This window comes from Heterocephalus glaber, unplaced genomic scaffold, assembly GCF_053883595.1.
Source record: "Heterocephalus glaber isolate CG9 unplaced genomic scaffold, H.glaber_assembly_v1.0 deba00000594, whole genome shotgun sequence".
Taxonomy (NCBI): domain Eukaryota; kingdom Metazoa; phylum Chordata; class Mammalia; order Rodentia; family Bathyergidae; genus Heterocephalus; species Heterocephalus glaber.
This window is the reverse complement of record NW_028258151.1, coordinates 24,753,611-24,781,037: the sequence shown is the minus strand read 5'-3', so window position 1 is coordinate 24,781,037 and position 27,427 is coordinate 24,753,611. Positions and strand designations below refer to the sequence as shown.

General features: G+C 45.7%; 1 protein-coding gene across 5 annotated transcripts in view; it reads right to left on the bottom strand.

The window, feature by feature from the left end:
* Window positions 1-27,427, bottom strand: part of Ldlrad3 (low density lipoprotein receptor class A domain containing 3) — a 252,219-nt gene that overhangs the window by 143,435 nt on the left and 81,357 nt on the right. The gene's annotated exons all lie outside the window — the stretch shown is intronic.

The window sequence follows — 27,427 nt, the reverse complement described above, 5'->3', positions numbered from 1 at the left end:
CTCCGTCATTCTTCGTCCATCTCTGTCTCCATCTTAGCGTCTGTGTATCTCGCCTCACGCTGCAGAGTGTAGGGGACATTCCTGTGTGGACAAGGGAACCATGACTCTTGTTTTTATCTTTTTAAATGTGTGCCAGTGCAGGGCGTCAGTCTTGCTGGGACTGGTTTTCCTGGACTGCACTAACCACAGGCTAAGGAGAGTCTCAGCTTCCCAGAGAGGCTCCTACAGTTGACTTCCGGCTTCTTGTCTGAAGTCACCACAGGAACAATTTCTTGCTCCTAGACCTGCCCTACTTACCCAAGTTTCTCCAGAATTTCCCACCTTCTAAACAATTTCTCAAAAGCAAGTCAGAGGTCCACCTGCTGCAGGAATGTTTTTGAAATGGCAGATTCCCAAGTGAGCCTCTCCCCTAGGGGGAAATTTGCATTTTTGTTAAGCACAACCAGGGATTTCAATGAACACGTAAGGGTGAATATTCCTGCTCTGGTTTAGTGGTCTGAGTGCGTCCCCCAGGATTCATGTGCTGAAACTCGATCTGCATTGTGACGTTGAGACTTAAGCTGACTCTCCAGTTTGTACATGAGGTCTTTGGGAGGTGATTCGGGCTGAATAAGATCAACAGAGCAGTGGCCCCCTGAATGAATCCTGGTAGCTTTAAAAGGAAAGGACATCAGAAGAGACACAGATTCCCTTTCTCTTGCCATGTGATGCCCTGTGCCACCTCAGGAACCTCCCAGCAAGAAAGCCATTGCCAGATTCAGCCCCTTGACCTTGTACCTCCAGAAATGCAAGCCAAAATAAACTTGTTTTCTTTATAAAGTTACCCTGGCTTGGGTATTTTGTTATAGTAACACAAAACAGACTAAACAATCCATTCCAATTCTATTTATGTCTTAGACCCTCAGAGCAAATATCCTTAACATACTTTTCTTCCTGGTGGTGTCATTATAGAAATCAGCAGCCACTGATCGGGAACAACATGGAGTTCTGACATTATCCCCTCCAGTCAAGTCCAACAGCGACATGCCAGGCAGAGGAGAAACCACGAGAAGTATGTCTACATGGACATTGCAAGCCACCTCGTGGTCTTTCCCCATCTCCACATTCACTCACAAGAAACAAAAGGAGTCTGTTTTACACACAAGCTGTGGGCTCATATTCAAATGTTTGCCGTCCTAGCAAAAAGGACCTTACCGAGTTTAAAACTCTTGATCAGTTCTACCTTGTAAGGATTTATAGTTTACCTAAGCACAATACAAAATATGTTTAAAGGGAAAAACACACTCTTTATTGGATGACAATGAAACATTCACAAGCATTCCACCACCCATCAGGCACTGACTTCACCATGCAGTGATTCAGCAGTGGAGAAGGCAGGCTGTCTACATTCTGTCCCCATGGGCAGACAGGTGAGGGAGCTTCTGCATGCAATGCAAAGAGTGTCCTGAAGGTGGAGCCACCGGATGCTTCATCTCAAGCAGGTGGTACAAGGTGTGGCTGCAGCTGAGATGGCCCACACTGAGCCAAGGCGGAGAGATGTAATGTTTACAGTCTGAGGCCTGACTCACTCACTCACTCATTCCACTCACATTCTGTGAGTCTCACTGACTGCTGTACCTGCGAAGATAAATGATGATACATAGGAGACACCTAGGCCATATTTGAAAATGTAGTGTTTGTGAAAATGAAAAATGAAGAATGTTCCAAGAAGAAGAAACCACAGGTGCAAAGGCCCAGAGGTAGAAACAATGTAGAAGGAGAGGAACAAAAAAAAGAGGTCAGCGTGAATGTGCTTCTCCTATCAGTTAACAGCACACGGTATCTTTTCTTTAATTAAAAAAAATGTTCAACCCTTATTTCTCATAAGACAAGTATAAACCAGTTGCAATTCAGCCCACTCTATAGTATTAGAGTAAGTGCTACACAAAAGGATAAATTAGGGGGAAAAAAAACAAATTACAAAATTCACATAATTAGAATCAATATGCCACCTCTCAAAGCATATACCCACACCCAGCCATCACTGGCTTTAAAACTTTGCAAAAAGCAATGGATCTGAAATTGCTACTACATTCAGTCTCCTAGCTCATTTTCTAAAAAGTCAAACTGTGGTTCCTTGTAAAAGCCAAACATGACTTCATGGTTGGGGGCAAGGAGGCAAAATAAAAAGACTTTTCAAAATAACAGACTTTTAAGAAAGCAATCTGCCGGGAATCTGTAAGAAGTCTGGGGGAAGGAGGAAGAGCTTTTCATTATGGTCCTAAAGCAGGCGATAAACAGTCCAGAGAGGCAAATCCACTCCTGGAATTCCATCCTGCATAAATGCATCACTGCCTGAGCCAAACGCTGAACTCCGTGTGACTACTGGAGGAGACTCCAAGTTTTATTGATCAGATATGGCAACATATTATTACACCCTCAAATAACACATCAGCTGCTTCAGACACAGGCAGCAGGGGGTGGAAGGGCAACAGACACAATCTAACACATATAAAGACAGAGGGCATGCAGCTGAAACAGCTTTGTCAGAGATTCTCTGCTAGAAAATTCTTCCCAGACATCGCTCTTAATCCTAGAAGGTCTATAGCTTGGGGTCTGTAGCAGAGGGCTCAGGGTTCAAAAGGTATGGGGTTCCAGCCCAGCTCCACCCTGGACCCTGGACAAGAAACTTAACTTCCTTCCGCCTCAGCACCCTCATCTGTGAAACAGAATAACGAGACCACAGGCCTCATCAGTTGTTATGAAAATAAACTGAGATTGTGCATGTAGAGAATCTGGCAGATGCTTGATATCTAACAGGGATTCAATAAGACTCTCTTTCTTGGCAAAGTTCAAGGTTCTCTAAGTTGCTTGTCCAAATGGCTGCCTCAGAAAAGTAAGGTGAAAACCAAGGTAATCTTCAGACACTCCTAGTCCTTGGTCTTTTAAGTTACTTTGCCATTAATTCCCAAACTCTCTTGATGCCACCAACAGGACCCAGTGTGAGGGCTGCACGGAGGATGACAAATTGCTTTTCAACGGTTAAGGAGAGCTGTTAGGAATGTAGGGACAGATGACAGCCTGCACAGACTGGAATCTGGCTCTACCACCTCCTGGCTGCATGACTTACGGTAAGGTACTCAGCCTCTCTGTGCCTCAATTTCCTCACCACAACTTGGAGATATTACTGCCCCATACTTTGCTGGGTTGCTATGGGGACTAAATAAGACCCTAAAATAACTGCTTAGAACTTTCTCTAGAACACAGCATTAGCACGGCTAGACTACATTAGCTACTGTTACATATATGTTGTACTGGCTGGTATTATTTGATATTCCACTATAAAGTACAGCTCAAAATACAGTACTATGTAGTATTTAATATTATAGTTATTACATGGTATGAGTTATTACTGTTATCAATGATTATTTTCAATTCCCACCTAGCAGTGGATACTCAGTGGCTATGTGGGAAATAGCAGAATAGATAAGGTCTCACAAAAGGTATGACTCCCTGAGCCTGGGAATGCATCATAAGGCAGTGCTATCACAGTTGGGTATAAAAGGTGATTAAGAGTGAACTGGTGAACAAGGAGAGGGAAGGGCACTCCAGATAAGAGGATTGGATGAACAAGTTATGCCTTGCACACAGATGTGACAGAAGTCAGAGCACAGAGAACACAAAGTTTGTGGCAGAAGGTGAATCTAGGTGACATCACGGGAGGAGGGGTCTGTACATATCCTAGGAGCCGACAGACATTTCCACTTAAAAAACCATTTTGTCAAAAAAATTATTTTAATGAAAAATACTTCAATAGTCTCATAAGGATATTTTGAGGCCATGTAAACCAAGGAAAGATCTTCCATACCTCCCCTAAAGCCCTCAGGGAATGAAACAGACAAGTCTCTAACATCCTTTGGGCTTTTAGGGGGAAAAGGCATTACAAACTATGAGAGAATTCTAAGTGATTGTCATTTCTCTTTAAGATGATCTCATTATTAAGAATGACAAGGAAAAACAAGGCAAAACAACCAGGCAAGTTTGGGATTGGAAAATTTAACTTATAAACTAAAGGTCTGTTTGGGGTTTTTTTAAGGTTATCTACTCGAGCTATTTATAATGCATATATCCATATATGTAGGAAGTTCTGTTTATGTGCATATATATTGGAATGAAAATTCCAGAGACTCTATAAGCAGGAAACTAAGACATTCCCAACTGATGCTTCTATAGACAAATCTTCAGGGGGAAAAGATCTAAAGAGATAATAAATAAATGTGGGTCAAATAACTCAGCCTCTGGAGGCTTCTCACTGCTTTGGTAAAAAAGCTTCCTGACAGTGGATCTGAGTCCCTGAAATTAAGAACAGATGTGGGGACAAAGATGCAAATGGAACAGAATACTCTCCATCTCAAAAAGGAGTGCCAACTCCATGAAAGGCGATATCCAAGAGACAACTCCTAAAAAGCAGGGGAGATTGAAAAAGATAAAAGTAAAACAAAGTAAAGGGGCAAAGGGGTGATAGAAATCAAAGATAGGTTTCACATTTGAATAAACTCCAGTAAAGAAGAATCCATTCCAGGTCATTTTCCATCTTGATAGGCAATGAGGGTCACCTTTGCCAAAAGAAGCTTTAACTTTTCAGAGCCCCCTTGCTCTCTCATCCTCCTGGGCCCCGGAAAACTCTGAGATCTTTCTTCTGAAAACACTCTCATTTCTGTGCATATTCTTTGCCTTTATGTTTGTGAAGAGGAAGCTCATTGCTGATGAGCTTTTCAAAACTGTCTTTGGACAGTTTACTTGGCCTTTCCCACAAAAATCACACAAACAGCCAAATCCTGGAGCTCAGATTTGGTCTCCTCTACTACAATGCCTGTAAAAAGAGAAAAGAAAGACCCATGATCTAAGAATTAAGCTGAAGTGATAGCCACAGGAATAGGGGGCTTCCATTTCTAGACATGGGTCTGGGTAAGTGTTGTGATGGTTAAGTTTAATGGTCAACTTGATTGGCTTGGGAACCACTTAGGGCAGTGAAGGTAAACCTTTTAGAGACTGAGTGCCCAAACTGCAACCTAAAACCCAATTATTTATTGTAAAGTGTTAACACTAAAATTAAACCTGATTATTGAGGTTTTGGTTTAGAAAGCATAGCTGTTATATGATGCTTGACTGCTGGGGCACCTTGGCTGGCATGCTGACAGAGAAGGCTCTGCGCTGCAACACATGTGCCATAGGTTCCCCAGCAGTGACCTAGGGGATTAGTAAAGTACACTTCTGGGTGTGTCTGGGCAGGTCATGGAGGTGTAGTTTTGGGGTCTGCATCTGATTCCCAGCCCTCTGCCTTCTGGCTTTGTTTCTCTGCTCTGCACCTGAACCCCCTGAAATGAACTAAGCATCTATGCTCTACCATGTCCTTCCACCATGATGTTCCTACCTCGGAGCCAGCTAACCATGGACGGAATCCTCTGAAACCATGAGCCAAGCAAATCATTTCCTCCCTTACCCTGTGGGTGTCAAGTATTTGGTCCGAGTAACAGGAAAACTGACTAGTACAAGTGTCCACAGAGCAGAACACGAAGAAGGCTCCTTTGGCTGCTCTGATAGACTAGGATGGAGAATGTTCACAGACTGCCGGGATATAACTTGAAAAGATCCCTTTTAGGAAGACAGAATGTTAACCCACCACAAATCTTGCTCCAGGAAAGGTTTTCACCAAGGCATATAGAAGTTTCAATGATGACTTTAACACTAATCACAGGAATCAGATAATTCCATAGCCATCATCTTTGGATAGCTGTGGGCTAACTGTAAGACAAAACAGTAATTCTCAGCTTCTAACTTATCCTAAAAGAGCACTAACTTTCAATCCAGTCTGGGCATTAGGATTTTAGTTTAGGAAGCTTAACAAAAACTATTCAAATTCAACAGAACTAGGGTGGCAATACTAATACCAGACAAAATAGAAGGCAAAAAAAATTCCTAGAAACAAAGTAGAGCTTTTATGATACAAGGGTTATCCCACCAGAAAGACGTGACCAAAATGTGACAGAAGGGAGAAACAGACTACTAAACAATATACTTGGCAATTTCAATTCTTTCAATTTGTAATAGAGTAACTGGTATTTAGCAAGAAGTGGAAGGTATAACTACCATAAATGAACTAGACATAAGAGATGTCCTCTAGAACACTCCACTCAACAAGAACAAAATACACTTTTCTCCAGTGTACATGAGACATTCTCCAAGATGAACCACATTTTAAGCCAAGAAACAAACTTTTAAAAGGAATGAAATCATATAACATTATGTTCTCTAACCACAATGGAATGTAACTAGAAATCAATAACAGAAAGAAATTTGTGAAACTCCCAAACATGTGGATATTAAATAACACACTCTTAAATAATTCATAGTTCAAAGAAAAAAAAGCACACATGAAATTAGAAAATACTTTGTGATGAATAAAGATAAAAACACAATATGACAAAATGTATGGATACAGATGAAAGCAGGGCTGAGAGGGAAATTTATAGGTCTGAGTATCTAAATCAAACAAGAAATCTCAAACACAAAAAGTTCAGCAACTTTTCATGATACCAGATAAGCATACCAAAATATAGTTATCAACAATTCAAAAAATTAACAAAACAATTCCATGTACAGTATAACAGTATCAAAAGAACAAGATACTTATGAATAAATTTAACAAAAGGAAGTGCAAAACTTGTACACTGAAAACTATAAAACATCATTCAAAGAAATTAAAGGCCTAAACAGAAAAACATCCCATGTTCATGGATTGGAAGACAATATTTGTTCATACAGATGGACAAATTCAGTGCAATCTCTATCAAACTCTCAGTTAGCTTATCTCCAGAAACTGATAGGCTGATCCTAAATTCATATGGGAATGCAAGGTACTCAGAACAGCCAAAACCGTATTTAAAAAAAGAACAAAGTTGGAGGCCTAATACTTCTTGATTTCAACATCTACAAAAATCTAGACAAGTCAATACAGTGCTTGGTATAAGAATAGACATTTAGATCAAAAGAATAAAATTTAAAGTCTTTTACAGTTAAGTTTTGACAAGAGTCCCAAGAAAACTAACTTAAAAAGGACAGTATTTTCAATAAGTGGCTGGAACAACTGGTAATTCATATGCAAAAAAAATTAACCCAAACCCTTACATTGCAAGCAATGGAATATTACTTGGTGATAAAAAGGAATGGAGTAATGATGTATAACACAACATGGATGAACCTTGAAAACTTTATATTAAGGAGGGAAAGTCTGACACAAAAAGCTAGAAGTTATTCTATTTACATGAAATCTTTAGCACAGGGCAAATCCATAGAGATAAAAAGTTGATTAGTAGTTCCCTGGGAATGGAGGAGGGAGGCATGAGTAATGGCCGCTAAGGGTATAGGATTTCTTCTTGGGATGATGGAAATGTTCTAAAATTAGGTAGTGGCAATCACTGCAGAGCTCTCTGAATACAACCAAATAAAGAAACAAAACTTTCTGAGAGCTCCTAAGAGCTAAGAAGACTGGTAATATCAGAAATGAGAGAATTGTGCTTTTTCAGGAAGGGAGTGAACTGGTCAAGCTCCTTCCCAGTTAGTCTAGTTTGTTCCCCAGGCAATATTGGCAATGCTAGGGTGGGGGCAGGGGGACTGTCCCACTGGCACCTAATGGGCTAAGCAGGGATGCTGAGAAATAGCCCACAGTGCACAGGAGCACTCCAAAACAAAGACTTACCTGGCGCCAAAACGTCAACTGTTCTGAGATTCATGAACTTTGTACTAGAGAAATATCAATGTCTGAATACATTTTTTTTGCCTTTTCTAATTAAAAATTTAAAAATAGCCCATATTAGTAGTTAAGAATAGGGCTAGGGATTTAGCTCAGTGGTGCCGCCACCTGCCTCGCAAGCACATGATCCCAAGTTTAATCCCCCCCGTACCAAAAAAGAAAAAAAGCAGTTAAGAATAAAGGGTTAGGAATCAGACAGACTGGGATCTAAACCCTGGATCCAGCTCCTGCCAGAACCTTAGGAAAGTTACCTAACTGGACATTACCTCCTCATCTGTAAAACCAACCTTTCAAAATAGTTATAAAGATTAAACAAGAAGATGCCTGGCATCAATAAAGGTTAAGAGCTTTTAATTTTATAACTAGTGTTTTCTATTTTTTCAAAAGGCCTCAAAGTGGCTTAGATCCAGGAAATGGATGACTAGGTCACCTTAAAATAGGACTTTTTTACCAAGTAACAATTAGTGTGTAAACCGGACCATTATTATCAGCTAATAGGCAACTGAGACAAAACAGTTGACATCCCTCACTACTATATTAAAATTTAGCTAGGGAGGGCCAAACAGTTCCCATGGCAACCAAAAGTTTATGTGGCTCTGATTCATTTTCTTTCCAGTACTCTATATTTGTCAGGTTAGGTTCTGTATACAAATCCCCCACATAGTGGTGGAGTCTTTTCTATTTACTAAACCTAATATTATTCTGCTGCTCAACAACCAATTTATTGTAGTCAAAACTGCCACCCAAACAGAACAAGATGACAGCCTATCATTTGCTGTGGGTCTTTGTAATGGAGCTCATAGAGTATAGGAGTGGCTCAGTAAGACATTAAAGGACTACCCAGCAGCCTCACTGGGCCAGGCACTGGTACGAGAATCCCTCATCCTCATTGTAAACGAAGGAAGAGGAAAAGACAACAAAGCTTACTGAATGGACTTTGACGGGCTCTCCCCATGTATGCTCCACCAAAAGACTGTGAGGCAGGAATAATCCCAACATTGTACAGAGCACACTGAAAATCTGGATGTTTAAATAACTTGCCTGGGACATGCTTTCCATATATGTTCATTTGTTATATGTTCATCATTTATTTTCATACATTTTTGAGTTGACTCGGAAAGAAATCAGTTAAAAAGGAGGAAAACAGCATGTTATGGGGGAAAAGCAGAAGCAAAGGAGACAACAAAGTGCACCCCATAAAGTATTACATGATTACTAACACCAGAGTTCAAATTTTAGTCTGACCTTCCTAGTGGCCAAAACAACAAAGAAAACATGATCAGCAGTTAGAATGGAGAGAGGTATCTGGAACATTAAATCCTAATTTTTTATGAGATATTTTTGGTACTTCTTCCCCATAACTCCAAGACACAGCAAGTAAATCACAAAACATAAGTCAGTTAAGAATCTGAATTCAGATCAAAATAAATTCAAGACTCAGGAAGGCTTCCTTACCATGTGTGCATCAGAAAGGAAGGATGTGAGCTCATCCATCACAGTCCACATTCATTTCTTCAACACATAGTCCTCGAGTAAGATCATCAACTCCAGAGTCACACCAGTGAAGCTCAAATCTCAACACTGCCACCTTTTAGCCACATGGCCTTTGACAAGTTAATTTCCAGTGCCTCAGTTTCCTCACTGGAGGTGATGATTTTGGTACCCATGTCACAAAATTGTTGTGGACATTAAATATAAATAAAGCAATTAGAGCAGCTCTTAGACTCTACTGTGTAAGTATAAGCTACTAATGCTATTCCTACTTCCACTGCTGTTTACTGATAACTATGTGCTAGCCATTGTTCTAAACACAGGTGGAACAGAGCTCTGCCCAAGGCAAGGGAGATCTTGCTGTTATGGAGCTCTAGCAGGAGGAAATATGGAAAGGCCAAGCAATAAAAACAATCAGGCAGTGCTAAGTGCTATGTGGTGCTGTTGGGAAATGTGAGAGTCAGTAACTGTATGGGGAAAAGAGACAGGAGCAGTTATGGTGAGATCTAAAAGACAAGAAGATGGAAGCTAAGCAAGGTGGGAGAGGGGAGCAGCCCAGGCAGAGAGAGCATCTCCGGAACACACTGGAAGCCTGGATGGAACTTGGAACAGAAAGATGGACAGCAGGTTGGCAGTGGAGTGCCCAGGGCAGGGCTGGTGGAGGGAGACACAAGGAGGCTGAGAGGTAAGCAAGAGCCAGGCCCAGCACCTGTCTACAGAGCTCAGCTTTGGAATTCTAGTTGTGATGGGAAGTCATTACATGGGAGTGACCTCATTTGACTTTTTGTTTTTAAAAAGATGACTCTGCTGTCCTGTGAGGAAGCAGCAACATGGGAGGGTGGAGGGTTCCTCAGCCTCACTCCTACTGACATTCAGGTTTGGATAACTCTTGGTTGGGTGTGCAATGAATGTAAAAAATCTCACACCACCCCTACCCTCTATCCACTATCCACTAGCAGTATCCCCTGTTGTGACCATCAGCAGTCTCCAGACATTGCCAAATGACCCTGGGGGGCAAAATCACCCCTGGGTGAGAGCCACTACCTTAGCAGTAGAGTTCACGGGGATTAGTAATGGATTAAAGCAGTGTGTGTGTGTGTGGGGGGGGCTAATTAGCAAAAGAGAAGACTGGGATGATTCTTATGTTCTTGAGAGATGATCCTTCCGGAAATAAATATGTGGGCATCATGAGTTTATGGGAGGAAACTGGGATCTTGAAGAGAGAATGTATTAAGTGAAAGGTCACACTCACTTCCTGGTGAATGATGATTCTGGGACGGAGACACAAAAAGGTAGCAGCCATCCCAGAGGTGATGGGGTAGAATCCAGCAAGCAAAGGAGGGAAGAGGAGGATATGGTCATTGGTGTCCTTCGTTTCTCAAAGGTCAAGTAAGGATGGATGTAAACACTTGCTGTATCTAATACTTAAGAGATTCCCAGACACTTTTCCCAGACCAAATGTATTACTTTGATGGGTACAAAAGACAGGCTGCACAGGGGCAAGGAGTCACATCGGATTATACCAGGGAAGAAAGGGCTGTTGGACTCTGGTTTGAGGACAGTTTGGGTCTAGGAGAGAGACTACAGCTAAGGATGTGAAGAAGTAATTGCACGAAGAAATCTTCAAAGATGAGGGTGGATCAGACTCAACCAAATAGGACACAGCAAGCACCTGGTCTCCCCCCAGACCCATGAACTAATCTTTCCCAAGGTGGTCTTAAACCAGGCGGGGCTCTGACGATCACAGAAACCACTGAGCAGGGTAGGATTTTTCACAGTATGGTACCTGGAACACCTGAAGCTTTCTGAGTCCCACTGGAGTCCTGCTGATGGAAAATCTCCCAGGAGAGTCCTCAGAAGCTACCTCCTGAGGACTTGAGGCCATTCTAGTATAGCAGCTTAGCCCCCTGAAAACCATGCTCTGGACCCTCAAGGTTGCAAGTGTAGACCTCAGAGCAGCGGCACCACCAACTACCTGCAGGCCTGTTAGAAGCTGAATCAGCCTTGGCCCTCACCTACTGGCTCAGGGTCTGCACTGTCCCAAGCCCCCAGGCCTTCTGAATGCACATAAAGTTCAAAGAGGTCTGGACTGCTTTGCAGGAAGGGTCCTGGGGGTGATGGAGAAGTACTGGGCACCTGACAGACATCTTTAGCACAGAGAGCCCTGAGAGTGCCTGCTGCTGATTTAGTCAGGAGTCGGCAAAGTGTCTCTAAAAGAGACACCCATCAAGGTTCTGATGCTTTAAGCCCCTGGTGCACCCTCCAAGGCCTAAAGCCCAAAGTCATTCGTGACTTCAGGCACATAAAATCCACTCTTTTTGCAGAGAGGAAACTGTTGCATAGGATACTATGTACCCTGAGCTCTAGCAAACCCTGAAAATCTCCCCCACACAGAGTGGCCATGTCACTCACTTACCTGCAGGGGGCAGCAGAGCAGAGGGGTTCCAGGCTCACTCTTAAAAAGGTCGGCTTTCAAAATTTGGCCCTGCCACCCAAGGGCCTTGGCCAGCACTACTCAACTCATTCTCCACCTGCATACACGGGATACCAGTAGGGCTTACTTCATGGGGCGACATGAGGACCAAATGAAATCAGCCATGCAGAGTACTAGGCACAATGCCTGGTTCATGAAGTCTCAGCAATGTTCAAACCTAGGCCATCTGACCCCAGGGTGTCTATACCACATGCTCACTTAGGCTTCCACCATTCTGCACAATCCTGGATGACCTAAACCCATTCCTACGCGTGTATGCTTGTGTGCCACAGAACTACTCTGTCTTGAGGACATGAAATAATACAGACGGCTGCAGTTTTAAGGATGCACGGAGAAGATCAAGTCACTCGATAGATGGGCAAACTAAGACCTAGAACAGCCAGAGTGCTCTCTCACAGCAAGAGTTAGTTCTTCATAGCAAAACACACTACGAAAACCACAGCCAACTGTCTTTTAGTATCCTGGTTTCACATGGACACCAAGGTCACTCAGGCACTTGAAGGGCCAGTGGTGCTGCCTGCCCCTCTCTGGGACTGTGCTAAACACAGCGAGTCACCCTACAAACCTGGAATTAAGTGTGGAGGCTTCCAGATGCCCGCTGTTTCTGAACATGAAAGCCCCTCATTAGGCCCTGACTCTGTCTTTAAATCCAAACAAAACGTCAGGATACAATGGCAGGAGCTGATGAGAGAGAGAAAGAGAGAGAGAGAGAGAGAGAGAGAGAGAGCTCTCCAGAATTCACACCCCTTGGACTCAAAGGATCAGAGAGAGAACTTGGAAAAATATGTACCTTTGGAAGAATAATTAATTCACAAGCCAGAATTGGGGTCCGGGAGGTGGAATGGGAAGACTAGCTACTACAGTGAAAAGCCCTGAGAAAAGTACAGGAGAGACACACAGACAGAGTGTGCACGCACATGTGTGTTGCAGGTGGGAGGAATCCTATTCCTTCTTGGCAATCTCATCTGGCTCCTTGGTAGGAAAAACCTGCTCGGATAGAGGAGCAAGGAGAGAGAAGGAGATAAGAAAGCAACAAGGCTTTATGTACAGTCATTGTTCTTCCACCGATCTGTTCAACAAGTGTGTCTGAGGATCTCCCACATGCCAGGAGCTGACATTGTTTGGTGTGGGGTAACCGTGAATAAGATGCATGCAAGCCCATTCCTGGCTGTCCTGAGCTGCCACTGTGCTAGAAGTGGACCCCATAGAAACTCCATCTGCAATCTTGTTTGAGAACAGTTAACTTCCAGCATCAGAGTGATTCCTTATAAAAAGGGCTATAGCTTTTTATTACATCTGTTTACAAGTCAAAGGTGAAGAAAGGTAGTGCTACAGGAGCCAAAAGGATATAATCTTGGTGGCATTTCTTGTTGAGATTTCCAAAGGCCAGAACACCTACTTAGCCTAGGAAGAAGGGGAGGAAAGACTTCTGGGAGAGGATGGGGGTATAGAGTAAGAGGTCTCTGCCTTTATCCACTGATCTCTAGATCTATCCACCCATCCACTGACCCATTTGTGCACTAACCTACCCATTAATCCATCCATTTATATATACATACATACATACACCCATCCACCCATCCTCTCAGCATCCATCTACTCACACTCCACCCAACAACTGATCTTTCCATCCATCCATCCACCCACCCACTCACCCAGCCGTTGACCAATCCATCACCTACCCATCCATCCATATCCATCCATCCATCCATCCACTTCTGTTAATGTTTTACAATTCTGTATTTCTACCAGCAGAGAAGTGAAAATGATGTTGATCCTGTAAATAATTATTTCTGGAAAGGCGCCAGAGGGTAGGTTTCTATTTAGAAGAAACAGAAGGCTTAGAGAGGCAAAATCCTAAGCTCTAAGGTCCACCCAAGTTCAAGAACAGAAACCAGCCTGCTCCCCACCTATCCCATCCCCTGCTCAGTTACAGCCTGCCGAATTCACACTCAGAGGCACTGTATAGCTCTTAAGTTATTCATTTTGCTTTGATTTTATTCCTGTCCTCTGCAGTCATACACAGGCTTAGCTATTACAGATGCTCCTCCTCCATAATTTTCCTCAAGGCCAAAAGACTTCTTATTGATTGACAGGAGAAAAAAGTCTGGAAGAATTAACAAATTAAGTGATGACACAAATCTGCCTTTGTACTCTCACTGTCTGAAATAAAAAACCAAATATTTTGGAAATGCAGAAAATGGGGCTGAGGGACCTTGCACAAGACCTAGAACATTAAATAGCCCAGGGAAAGCATGTTTCATATATGTTTTGTTTTCATAGTTATGTACATTGGCCAAAGTTCGGTTTGCATCAGAGTATGATTATATAGTTACACATCACGGTTTATATTTTCTTCTGCAATATGCCCTGAGAGGCAATGGAAAGAATGTGGAATCATTGGGCCCCATAGGAACTCCATCTGCCTCTGTTTGAGGACAGTTAACTGCCAGCATCAGAGTGATTCCTTATAAAAAGGGCTGCAGCTTCTCCAGGGTACTCAGCATTTTTCAGTGATGGTAAAAAGTGTGATTTCCTACTGGTGCACGTCAGTGGCACTGAAAAGCGACCTCAGCAATGCCACTTAGGAGCTATCTGCACCAAGGACAAGCCTGTTCTAGAAACTTTCCTCAGGGGTCTTGGGAGGAAGATTCTAAGCAGAGGTTCACCAGCCCGATTACAGAATAGCAGCCTTGCTGCTGTCTACATGCATGGCCTCATATTCATGCCTTAGACTGGGACGGACACTGGCCCAGCCACACAGCCAGCAATGAGGGACACTGGGACCTGAACTCATGAGCCTGAAAACTTCTAATAATGTCATCTACACCTACAACATCCCACTGCGATCTTTAGAGCTCGTTATAAGAAATAAATTTCTGAGTGCTCCATGCTCCGAGAGTTGGAGGTGAGCTCTGTTCTGGAAAAGGACAATTAGGGTACTGATTTTGAAGTGAAAAAGAAAGAAAAAGGCTGCTTAGGAGTGTGTTTGGTGAGAACCAATCCTTGCATCTGCTTCCCACAGAACTCTCAGGGAAAATAACATCATAGGCAAAGCCCAGTGGATAATTTTATACAACAGACTCATAGCTGCTTGCTTAGAAGAGTCCAGGTCCAAAGTCCCCAGTGTTCTGTGCACTCCTCTCTCCTTCCTTGCCACTCCAGAAGCACAGCTTGTAAGGCACTGGTAGGAGTCCTTTCCCTCCCTGGAGAGATGAAAAGGCCTTAGATGAGAGGGCTGGATCCTAGTAAATGTCTTTTGGTCCTTATGAGAGATATTCTAGACCCTTCACACATTCGTCTGTAGGACTTGGCAAGCCTTTCTCCTTACACTTTTATTTTTCTTTACCACCCCAGGATTACCAGCTGCATGTATTAAAAGATGGTGTTATTATTAACAATAGTGGCTAATTCTTCTCAAGAGCTGAACCAAGGTTAAGCGCTGCCCTAAATACTTAACAGGTGTGAATGTATTTAAACTCTATGAGATAAGTGCTGTGTTATTATCTCATTTCACAGAGTGGTAACTGAGGCACAGAGAGATTAAACAACGTGCCCAGTATACAAAGGAACCAGGGCAAACACACACCAGCCAGTGCCAGGCTTGCATACTCACTAGTGTGCTACACACCATTTCCTGTGCAAAAATACTAAGAAGCTAGAAAAGAACAACTACCCAGCATCCCACCTCCCAGAGATGCCCACTGTCCAATGGGACATAATCTTGTTAGCGTTTCTCGTTGGGATTTCCCGGGGCCAGGCACCTCTTGCTGAGAATTTCATTTCTGGCTCAGATGAAGTCATTTTCTCTCCCAGGCACTGCAGTGAGCAGACCTGTGATGATCCATCTGATTTCTTTAGGAGATGATATGCAGGAAGGAACACTAGATGCAAAATAAAGCACTAACCCCACCAATGCCGATCATACTACTCAGCACTCTCCAATCAGAACGGTTAGGTTTTGAGGCCAACACCCTCCCTAGGATGCTCTTCCCTGCTGGACTGGAGGAGGCACACACTGCCGAGCGCCCCTTCTGCCTGCTCATCGACAGGCGCCAATACTGCAAGATTTGTCCATGCAACGTCCCCATTCATGGAGACTCTTAGTCTACTCCTAGAACAAACAGGCTCAGGGCTGCAGCAGCCACCAGGCCACCTGGGTTGCTTGTAAAGGTGCATTCCCGGGCTCCACTATTTTGGAAATTCTATGCAGCAGGCTCTGCATTATCCTCAAGTCTATGCTAAGGGATGAGTCGGGTGAGCTGCCGAGCACCCTGAGAAGTTCTGGCTGGTGGCTGTCCCTAACACCGGGGAGCCCAGGGTGACAGCTCAGACTTTCATCCCATTGTTATTCGGGGGAAAATTCAAAGAAAACTTTATTTTGTTTTCATTGGTGGCGCGTTGAGCAGCTTTGTGCTGAGCCCTGCAATATTGCTTCATTCTCTCCGAAAATGTATTAGTCGTGCATTATGGTTACTGTGGTGACTGTCAGATGACAGCAGGAAAGCACCGGAGACCGTTTCACCATGACTTCTGTTTAGGAGAATTTAAAATGCAACGTCATGACAGGAACCGCAGCTAACATCACTGAATGCTTACTGTGTGGTGGCCACTGCTCTGGGGGCTTTCCAGAGAGTCACTTCATCTTCACGAGCTGAGACACAGGAACTAATCTATTTCACAGAGGTGGCACCTGAGGTACAGAAAGGTTAAGTTACTTGCTCAAGGTCACCTAGCCAGGAAGGAGTTGAAAACTGAGGACAATCTGGTCCACTCGTCAGATTCTGGAGGCCATGGTCTTGCCCATCAAGAACACAGCTACATCCTTCCCATGGCTTTCAAGGCGGTACATGATCGACCCAGCATATGGTTATCCAAGCACCCCCTGAACATTTCTCCTCTTCCTCCCTACTCTGTGCAAAGCTAAATATGCTTCCTTCTACCCACGGGGCTGTATTCTGGTTTCCTCTTTCCCTGAGACTTCTTCCATTCTGCAACGGATTGAATGTTTCAGGACTCCCAAAATTCACTTTTTGAACCCTACATGACCCTATTACCGGGCTTCCAGGGGAAGTGACCAGGTCACGATGGTGGAGCCCTCATGATGGGCTCAGTTCCCCTGTACGGTTGGCATGACGAGGACAGGGAATGCAGTCCCCCTTTCTGCCATGTGAGGACACAGCGAAAAACCAGAAGTCTGCGCAGAGGACAGCGATCTCCCTGAAACTGGGCTATGCGGACCTCAGCCTGCAGAACCATAAGAAATAAATGTCTGTCATCTGAGCCACCCAGGCTGTGGCTGGTTGTTCACAGCAGCCGGACTGGGCTACGCCATGCTGCTTGCTGAGTGCACACATCCTTCCCTGCCAGTTCCAGAGGCTCCAGGAACCCTACACCCGGGTGCCCCAGTACGTCTTGGGGTCCCTCCCCTGGGATCCCACAGCATACAGACAACCCCTTTCCCAGTGCACACACACTGAACACCTCCACTGCAACTTCCTGTTCACTGACTCCTCCCTTCATCAGACTTAGGCATCTTGTTAGACAAGGTTTCCCAGCTCTCCATTATCCTCGAGTTCCAATGACGGTTGAGCACATAGTAGATGCTCTATAAATCTTTTTTGAATGAATGAATGGATACACAAACAGAGGTCATCAGTGGTTTGGAGCACTTTTCAGGGGCAGGGAACACAGTGGTCTGACGGCTCCAGTCACTGTCCCTCCAGATTCAGCACCACAGCGAGGCCAAAGCCACTCCTCCTGGCCGGTGACCGGGTGCAGTGGCCACACTAAGACAGCCCTGTCTCTTCGAGATCCAGCACTTCTCCAATCGGCATCTGTGGCTCCAGGACTCACCACAGGCTGCCCAAACCATCCTGGGACTCGAACTGCGTCCTAGGCTCCTCCTCCTGCTCCTCCTCCTCCTCCTCTTTCTCCTCCCCTTCTTCTTCCACCTCTTCTCCCTCATCCTCCTCTCTTCCTCCTTTCTCCTTTTTTCCTCCTCTTCCTCCTCTTCTCTCTCCTCCTGCTCATTTTCTTTCTTTTCCTCTTCCTTCCTCTCTTCCTCTCTTTCTCCTCTTCCTCCTCCTCCTTCTCTTTCCTTCCACAAGGGCCCAGCCCACATCTCAGTCTGAGATCCCCCACCTGTCTCTCCTGCTGCTACCCCCAGGTCCTGGACATTCAATGGCATCTCAGCATCTGCAGTGGCAGACTGCTCGCAGCCTGTCCCCAAAGTTGGGACAGCCAAACACTCACCACTCGAATGGCTGCTACAGACTGAACGTTAGTCTCACCAAATACACAGGTTGAAACCTAACCCCCCGGCCCGGGACCGTATCAGGAGGTGCGGGCTTTGGAGGTTGATTAGGCCAAGTGAATGACATCAGTGCTCTTATAAGAGAGGACGAGGGAGCACACTCACCCCTCCCGCCACATGAGGACACAACCAGAAGATGAAGCTGTCCACAAACCAAAAAATGGGGACCCCACCACATATTAAGTCTGCCACACTTTGATCCTGGACTTCCAGTCTCCAGAACTTTGAGAAGCAGGTATTTCCAAGAACCCCGCTTTTGGCAATTTGTTACAGCAGCTGGAACAGACTGAGACACCAGAGCACCCAGAACGCTAAATGGTGAAAAAGAGACAGGACAGTGCTTTTCCTTCATGTCCACCTCAGAAGGCTCAGGGAGCCCCTGAGCAGCAGCGGGGACTGGGACGGGGGTGAATCGAGGCAGCCAGCACTGTCACCACTGCACCACAGAAAACCACTGATTATGGGCAGCAGGTAAGCGCTTACTCTCCGCCTTCGCAGCAGCAGACTGGCCAGGGACCTGCATTCCAGGGAGCTGCAGCAATCCCGGCTTGGATTCTGAGGACAGACACCAACCGGCAGAGACTGGCGAGTTCCACAGCAAGACCACCTGCTCCCGGTCATCTGGCAGCTTCACTCGGCTGCCTACCAGGCTGCCTGTCCTTCGGGCAGCAGGCCATGGGAATATGCGGTGTATGCAGCACCAAGTCCCTTGGCTCAGAGCTCAACAAGGTCTAAGGATATGGTCCAAGGGCAGGCAGCAGAGTCATGAGGAGGGGTGTGCACAGGCTCAGGGGGAGCACAGCTATGGCAGGACCCCGCCTCACGGTCACCTCTCACTCACCCAGGTGTCTAAAAGGACCAAGGGGAAAAGCAGGTCATAGAAACCTCCTCGCTGTGACCATGCACTCTCCAACAGTGTCTGATCCACGCAGGAAGCTCCCTTTCACAGCTCTCTGCCTCCTTCCTCCAAAGAAAGGAATATTCTATTCTCTTCAGCCCCTGAATATCCTGGGCTTCAGCACTAGGTCCCCAAAACATGGGAGAAGCAAACAGCTCTCACTGAGCAACAGCCAGAAGGAGCCAAGAGGCTCGCCAGACCCTGCGTATTTAAATCCCAAGGAGAATCCAGGACAGTGACTGTCTGCTTCTCCCCAAATAAAGGGCAAAGGTCACTGAAATCAACAACCCAGGTACATGCAAATGACGCCTTTCCAGGAGAGGCAGACACTGCATTTTAATTTGGAATTAACCCGAGGCTCTGATGTGCTGCAGAACGCAGAATACCTGCATGAGACCTAATTCAGTTCCTTCTCTTCCAGCCACTGATTCTACAAACCAGGACAGCTTTCCTGCCTACGATCCTCCCACCATTTTACGGCACTATGTCAATATCTCAAAGTTTCTGAAATGCTTTCTCTAAAGTGAGGTATGCTGTTACCTTTTGACCTCACAGGTGCTTTATCTCCATCCCCACCCATGCTAAACCTCCAGAAAACTAATCTTGAGTGTAACTGGCAAAAGAATGGCTCCAGTCATGTGTCTGCGTGATAGGGGTGCATCACATCCTCTTTTTGTTAATTATTATTTTTTCATCTGTCTCTGGATTGTTTTTTAAAAAAGCATTAAACAAGTGCACACTTGCTGTGCTGCAGCTGGAAGTACAAGTCTGCATTCAAAAATAAAAAATAAAAAGACTCCACAGCCACAGCCTCACTTGGATCAGCAAGATTTGTCTGGCTGTGCCAGGAAAAAGAAATTTTTTTTGATGTTCTGTGATTTTTGCAGCCATTTAAATTTTATTAGCAATTACCGAGCCTGTTACCACTGACTACATCTTGCCGTTACAGCAGCCAAGTCCTGGCAAAGCGAGTGAGCCTGAGTGACGGGGGCCCAGGTGGACCCAGACACATTTATTCCAGAGACAGGGGGACAGGAGCCTCCCCTGAGCAGAGAGCAGTTTCATTAAGATTCTGTGCTTGGAGGCAGGAAAAGGCAGCACTCGGTGCTGATAACAGAGCTCTCTGATAACGGAGCTCGCTTGAAGTGGTGACGAGGACCGGCAAGATGGAATGAGGCTGGTATTTGTGCCAAGAGTTGATTTCGAAGATGACTTTAAGATACCTCTATGCCACGAGGCTCTTGGCTGATGACAATGTTGGCATTTAAATGGGTGGTTTCAATACAGCAGTGCCAAGCCCCGAACTGCAGCTGCCACCAAGAAGGGATGGGGAGGCTGGAAGGGGCTTGGTGGGATTCTGACAGTCACCCTCCCAAGGGCACGTCACTGCCAGAGCAAGGCTAGGACAGCAATGGCAGGGACATGTGCCAGGCAGCTCTGACGAAATAACAAAGTAAAACTCTCTAATAAGTGGGAGATTTGGTGACTTTGAAAATGAGGAAGTTGCTCTTCTCCAGGAAGATTCTAAATTAAGTTTGTTCCTCCCAGTTTTCCCCCAGTCTGTAGGAAGCCTTACCTCCAGGGACTCTTTCAACTTCTTCCCCAGTGAGACAGTCTGGGGTCTTCGGTCCCAATTCCACAGAAGGGGCCACAAGGCGCCCTGGTACAAGTCTTATCCTCCTCACCTCTGGTCAGTGGGGGCCAGAAGCACTGCCATTGGCTTGGACCACCCCCATCCCAGGCGCTCAGAACCATATCCTACTGCTCAGAACCAGGTGTCACAAGGTCCTGGCGCTCTATTACCTAAAAACAGTTCAGGGACAGAGAGATGCTCATTTGGGCCTGAACATCCACAGTATTTCTAAATCAGAACAGTCTACATTCCTTAGCTTAGACAACCTGTAGGAAGGGGAATCTGTGACTGGTTATCCAGCCCATCTGTGATACCTGAAAAAGCCACAAGGATCCTGGATTAAAACTCTGACTATAATGGGCTGTGGTTAGGATCTGGAATGCGCCCCGCCCCCCCCCCCCAGCTTCATGCACTCAGCAGGGCTTATGGAAGGTGACTGGACCATGGAGCCCTCAGTTGACTTGCTGCTAGGAGGTGGGGCCTGGATGGAGGTGGATCACGGGCCATGGCCTGGAAGGGTCTGTCTCCCTGCCCTGCTCCTCCCTTCTTTCTCTGCTTCCTACCCGACACAATGTAAGCAGCTTTCCTCCAGCCAGACCCTCCCACCGTGCCCTTCTTGCCTTGGAGCCTGCTAAGCATGGACTGAAACTGTGAGCCAAGATAAACCTGTGCTCCTTTAAATTATGAGTGCCGGGTATGGTGTCCCAGCAAAGAGGAAAGTGACAAAGACACCGGAACACTCACTCTGCCTCATGAGGAACTACACATCCTTGGCGGGGAGAGAAAACAAGACTGGAAAGCTTCTTTGCCTACGTGCCTGTGAAGCACCAGACATTAGCACCTTTGGGTCTATTCTCATGCTATCCCTTCTCACGCCTGTGCCCATCTCACAGACAAGGAAACTGGGGCTCCAAGAGGGGAAGTGACAGACCTGGAATGGAAACCAGAAATACGACCTCGCCGCCCATCAGAACACAGCTAATGTGCATTGGGTGCTTACTATGTGCCAGCTGCTTAGAGATTTCGAGGGTTTGGCTTATTCTGTCTTCCCCCAAATCCTTTGGGATGAGAAGGAAACTGAGGCAAAGTGCCTTGCCCATGTTACACAGCTCGGAGGGGAGAGAGCTGGGTCTGGCTGCAGGCAGGGTGGCTTCAGAGCCAAGTCCCTCCTACCCTGCACCCTCTCTCTCCTTCCCTGCCAGCACAGACCCCTAAAGAAAACACACACATGGTGCATTAATCTGTCTGGAAATGTTCGGTGCCCTTGGTGGAAACATCATATGCTAGCAATCACAGGAAATCATTATATTTCACTGAATCTAAGATGCCACCAAGGCAAAGCCTGCCATTATTTCACATACACTAAGAACGAAAACACTCTGTCACTTAAACTAAGACACCGTGGTTTCTTAGCCTATCAGAAACCGTGGGCGGAAATGTGCATCCCGGAATTAAAGATATACTAGAGGCCTTCAAAGGAGCAAGATGGTGAAATGCAGGGAAGACGCAGAGTGAACAGGAATCTCTCCAAGCGCAGATAACTTTCTTTTATGTCAAATCTGATTTTTTAAAGAAAACCCACTGATCCCAATTTTTACGTGTAAGCTTCCGCTTTATAAGCATTGGCAACCAACTCGTGCTTTTAGTGTCCCAGTGTGGGGCCAACACAACCAGCTGCAGTCCAGTCTGGCTTGGACCCCAGTTAGAGGCTCCCCAGCTTCCAAGTAGGGCTGAAAGGAGAAAGCCACTCGACACTGCATTTGGTCCACAGCGCCTTGTCCACCCTAGGGCTGTGGAAGGCACAGCACTTTCACATGCTGTTGCATACACTCACTATGTTCAGAGGAGCTTTTCATCAAGACAAGGGCCCAATCAAGGTGCCAGGTGAGGGAAGAAAAAGTCTATATAGCCAGTTTAAAAATACATATGTTTATTTATTTTCTCATGTAAATCCCTATTCTTTGGCCTCCAAACCAATCCCATTCTATGGACACACATGGTCCTGTTCCCTAACCTCCATCCTCTACAGGGAGGGGTAAAACAAAGAATGAAATACCCCAAGTACATGCAGCAAGAATCCTCACCCCATGGGGCCCACATGGGGTCAAGTTTAAGCCAAGGTCTTGGTGGGGTAGGGGGGGCAGCCTCACCTCCTCAGTGCTCAGCCAGTGCATGTGGTTGATTAGTGAGTGCCCCGGGATCTGTGAACTTGACTAGGTTCAGAAACAGGGTTTTGGAAGTTATCTTCAAGCCAAAATGAAGTCATACTAAAGTGGAGTCCTAATCCCATGACAGCACCTTCAGAAAAAGAAGAAATGTGGACAGAGGAGCTCAGAGATACTGAGCCATGCACACAGGCCTAGGATCATGTGACAATGAAGACAGAGACTGGAGCGCAGCATCGCCAGCATGGCCCACAACCACCAGAAGCCAGGAAGTGGCGAGGAGGGCCCTTCCCTAGAGCCTGCTGACCCCTGGCTTTCAGGTATCTATCCTCCAGAACTGAGAAAGAGTGTTTCTGTTGTTTTCTGCCATCCAGTTTGTGGTATTTTGTTACAGAAGCTCTAAGAAACTAATACACCCAGAGAGTGAGAGAACTTTGTCTTTCTCTACCTAGTAAAAAATTACTGGCATCTGAAAAAAAACTATCCAGCAGGAGCCTTTTAGAAAAGTTCTTATCAGGCCAAATTCATGTTCAGCCAAGTGTAGCCAGACAACCTGGAATCGGTACCTGCCAGGTGCCTACCTGTGAATGTGTGATTCCAACCTCAGAACTGAAGGACTCTTCTCACCTTGGGGTCTGAGGCATGAAATGCACATCTGGGAAGGAAAGGGGCTCTGGAAGATAGTCACAAGCCTACAGTAAGACCACAGGGAGCAATGTTGGTTTCCAGCCAATATAGAGAGGGTGGAGGGGAACATTCACTCTCGGAGCCTGGAAAGGCCATGGAAGACATAAAGCAAAATCCACTTAGGTACTTAATGGTGCAAGGTCTGGCAGAGCGAGGACATGTAGACTGTGGCCACTCAAGCACATGTGGGCTGGATGCAAATCCATTAAGGCTGGCGTTCCCAGACAGAAGGCAGAAGGGGCCCTTCCAGGACTCCGTCCCTACGCTCTCTAGTGCCTGGTTCACCTTCAGTACTCCAATACTTGTTCCTCCTCTTTGGCACCAGACTCAGCATCTGACTGGCTCCCTGGGGCTCTCAGTCCAAGGAAGTTTCAAGACAGCTGAGGAATGATGTCCAAGACTGGCTTAGCGTTCTCTGTAGCAGAGGCTCACACACTAAGTAAGGGTTGGGGTAGACTCTGAAGCAGTAACAGAGAGCATTGCACTGGGAAAGGATGTCACCAGCACACTGGGTTTCAGGGGACAAAGACAGTCAGCATTCACTAAATGCTTCACTCACACCACCAGCCGCAGGCCTCAGATGCATTAGCTTCTGCAGGATGCACAGAGTTGATTTATATGTACTCTATGCTCCAGGAAACAATACCTATTATACAAAATCAGCTCCTTTCAAACCCAAAAAAGGCCTAGACACATCGCTTATTAGATGTACATCTCTCCCCTGGAGGAGGCGCTGTTACGATCCCATTTTATGGATGTGGAAATCAGTGCAGTGCAGGTTAAACAGTGCCTAGGGCCCCGCAGGTCTATAAATCAAGGCCGGGGAGGAGTCAGCACAGTCTGAGCCCAACGCCCTTCTTCTTAGGGTTCATGTTTTTGCATCTGAGATGTAAGAAACCAAGTGAAGGGTGAGGGGGTTGCCTAGAACTACCTCAGACATTTAAAAGCAAATACACAACAACTGGCTCAATTAGAAAAGAAGCAACACACAGGTCTTGGGTTTCCTTGGAGGCAAGAATGCCAGGAAAGGATGCATCTGTAGGGTCGGTAGCATTTGGTGGACTTTTATTACACCACCACGAGGGTCTCTAGACTCTTCTAAGGGCCAGTTTCTGTCTGCCGAGGCTGAACTCCTTTGAGAGCCTTGGAATTCAGCACTTCACAATGGCTTGCCAGAGCCAAGCCATGCAGGAGACGGGCCACTTTTCTCCTAGGACAAGACAGATGCCCCAGCAGAAACAAGGCACACAGCAGATTAGTAATAAAAGGCCCAGGCTGGCCTGGTGGGCCCACCTGTGATCTCAGCACTGCAGGAGGTTGAGGCAAAAGGATCACATATTGGAGCCCAGCCCGGGCAGCTTAGTGACTTAGTGAAACCCTGTCTCAAAATAAAACAAAGAGCTGAGATGTAGCTCAATGCGAAGGCCTTACGTTCAATCCCCAGTACTACAAAGAAAAAAAAAGAAACCCCAATCCATGAACCATGGCAGGCATGACACTGCATCCCAAAACCCAAGAGGCTTTAGTGGTCCCCGGATGTAAGAAGTGTATTCCTTTCCAGGGGTGCACTACAAAGTACCATAAACTGAGTGGCTGTTCTCGCATAGTTGTGGGAGCCAGATGTCTGGAATCAAGGGGTCAGCAGGGCCCTGCTCCCTCTGAGACCCTGGGGAGAATCCTTCCTTCCTCACCTACTCCTGGCTTCTGCAGGCTGCTGCAGCTCTTGGTGCCCTCTGGCCCACAGCTGTGTCACTGTACCCTCTGTCCCTGCTGTCACACGGTCCTCTTCCCTTATGTCTTCACGTTATCTTCTTATAAGGACACTATTCAGATTGGATTAAGGGCTCACCCTACTCCAGTTAAGACCTCATCTTAACTAACTATATCTGCAACGATCCCATTTCCAAACAGGCCACATTCTGAGAAAATGGAAGTGAGGACTTCAACATGATTTGGGGAGGCATAATCCAGCCCATTACAGCTGGATCCTTACTTTCAGACGGTTAAAGGAGAAAGCAGAAGCAGGCTGTCAGTGGAAAGCATCTTGGGATACAGCTGCAGGATGAGGATCACTCACCATGCACCTGATCGGTTCCATTCTGAGGCCATGGGGAAGGATCCAGGTCTCCTCCTGTCCCACAGGTGGCCATCTTTTCCCTGAGCCTTCCCTTCATCACTCCGCTACATGTCTGTATCCACATTTCTTCTTCTTAGAAGGACATCAGCCACGCTGGTTTAGGGCCCACCTAACAATCTCATTTTAACTCAATTACCTCCACAAAACTCCACCTCCACACCAGGTCACTTTCTGAGGTACTGAGAGCTGGACTTCAACACTGGGACTTCACAGGGGGCACAATTCAACCCAGGACAATGGTGTTTTTGCACAGCTGAAGTGGAAGACCACAGCTCACCACAGCTGCATGCCACAGTGCTTTGACAGACTGCGTTCCTAGGCCCAATACACCAATACCAACAGGTCACCATCCCATTCTCCAAGAAAACACAGAACGGCCTAAGGAAGGAGGAAACTTCCTGACTTCTAGGAGCATTTCACACGTGGAGCCAAGCGTTATAAGCTCTGGTGAAACAGCAGGATTCTTGTTAAGGCCCGGGAAGGACAGTCAGTGGTCACTCAGAACCCAGTTTCCCCCATCGTTGCTAAGTAGCGCTAGGTTTAAAGGAAAACATTCCATGGGATGCCACCTAGAGACAGAAGCTGAGGAAGATAACAAAAACAGGAAAGCAGAAGTGTATTTCTGATCATGATTCCAGCCTAGCTCTTTCTAAGCCATCTTGTGGATTTCTGCCATCACACTGGAGCGCTTAAGCAACAGTTGGGAACAGTAGAAGCAAATAAAATTTGAGTTCCATTTTTGCACCTACTTTTCCATGTCTCTGGGTTTGGAGAGTCAAGAAAATTTTATCATTGGATAAGGTCTCGGAATTTATTAATCCTCCACCTACACACACACACACACACACACACACACACACACACACACACACATGCACGCATGCAAACGCACACCATAAATGGCCTAAGACTTTAAAAATCTGAATGTGCCTGGCCAAAGACATCAGTTAATGTATTTTCCCAAAAGAGAAGATGAACCACTTTGTGAGGAAGATCCCAAACATTCAAGATGTCTCCCCTGCTTTGTTAGGGCACACAGAGATGGCAGCTGAAACCCAACATAGAATAGGAAGGAGATCTTCAGGCGCTTGCTTCCAGGTCACGTGCAGCTTGTAAGAATTTGAAGGGCCTCTTTATTACAGCAATGGCCGTAATCAAAGTACATCCTCTGCAAGGAAAACATTTCAGAGGCTCACAGGACCAAAGGCTGCTTTAAAGATCATTAACATAGAAAAACACTGTTGATGTTTCTAAAATTTTTCTAAAGCAGGTTAGTTATTGCTATAGTTTGGATCTTGAATGAATAATTTGGATCCCTTCCAGGCCTATCTGGTAAAGCTTTGGTGCCCAGGTGTGTCCCATTGGGGAGCAATTGCACCTTTAACAGGTAGGGTCTTGTGAGCAGTATGGAGGTCACTGGTGGAATATACTTGAAGGGGATTGTGAGACCCTTCAGGCTCTTTTTCCTTCTTTTTGCCTCCTGGCCATGCAATAAGCAGCTTTGCTCCATTACAGGAACCCATTATAATGTGCTACCTCGCCACAGGCCCAAAGCAAAAGGGCCAAAAGATCATGGACTGAAACCTCTAAAACTGTCAGCCAAAATAAACTTTTTCTCTTTGTAAGTTGCTTATCTCAGGTACCAGTTATAGTAATGGAAAGCTGACTACCACAGTCATAATATACTAGCACAGACATGATAACATACTAATCCACATGATCCTTTCCAGCAGAGTAACAGATGCCTATGGAGAATGACAAAAAGACCTCCCTAGGGGTCTCTCACAGAGAAGGGTCAGGGAGACTTATTTTCT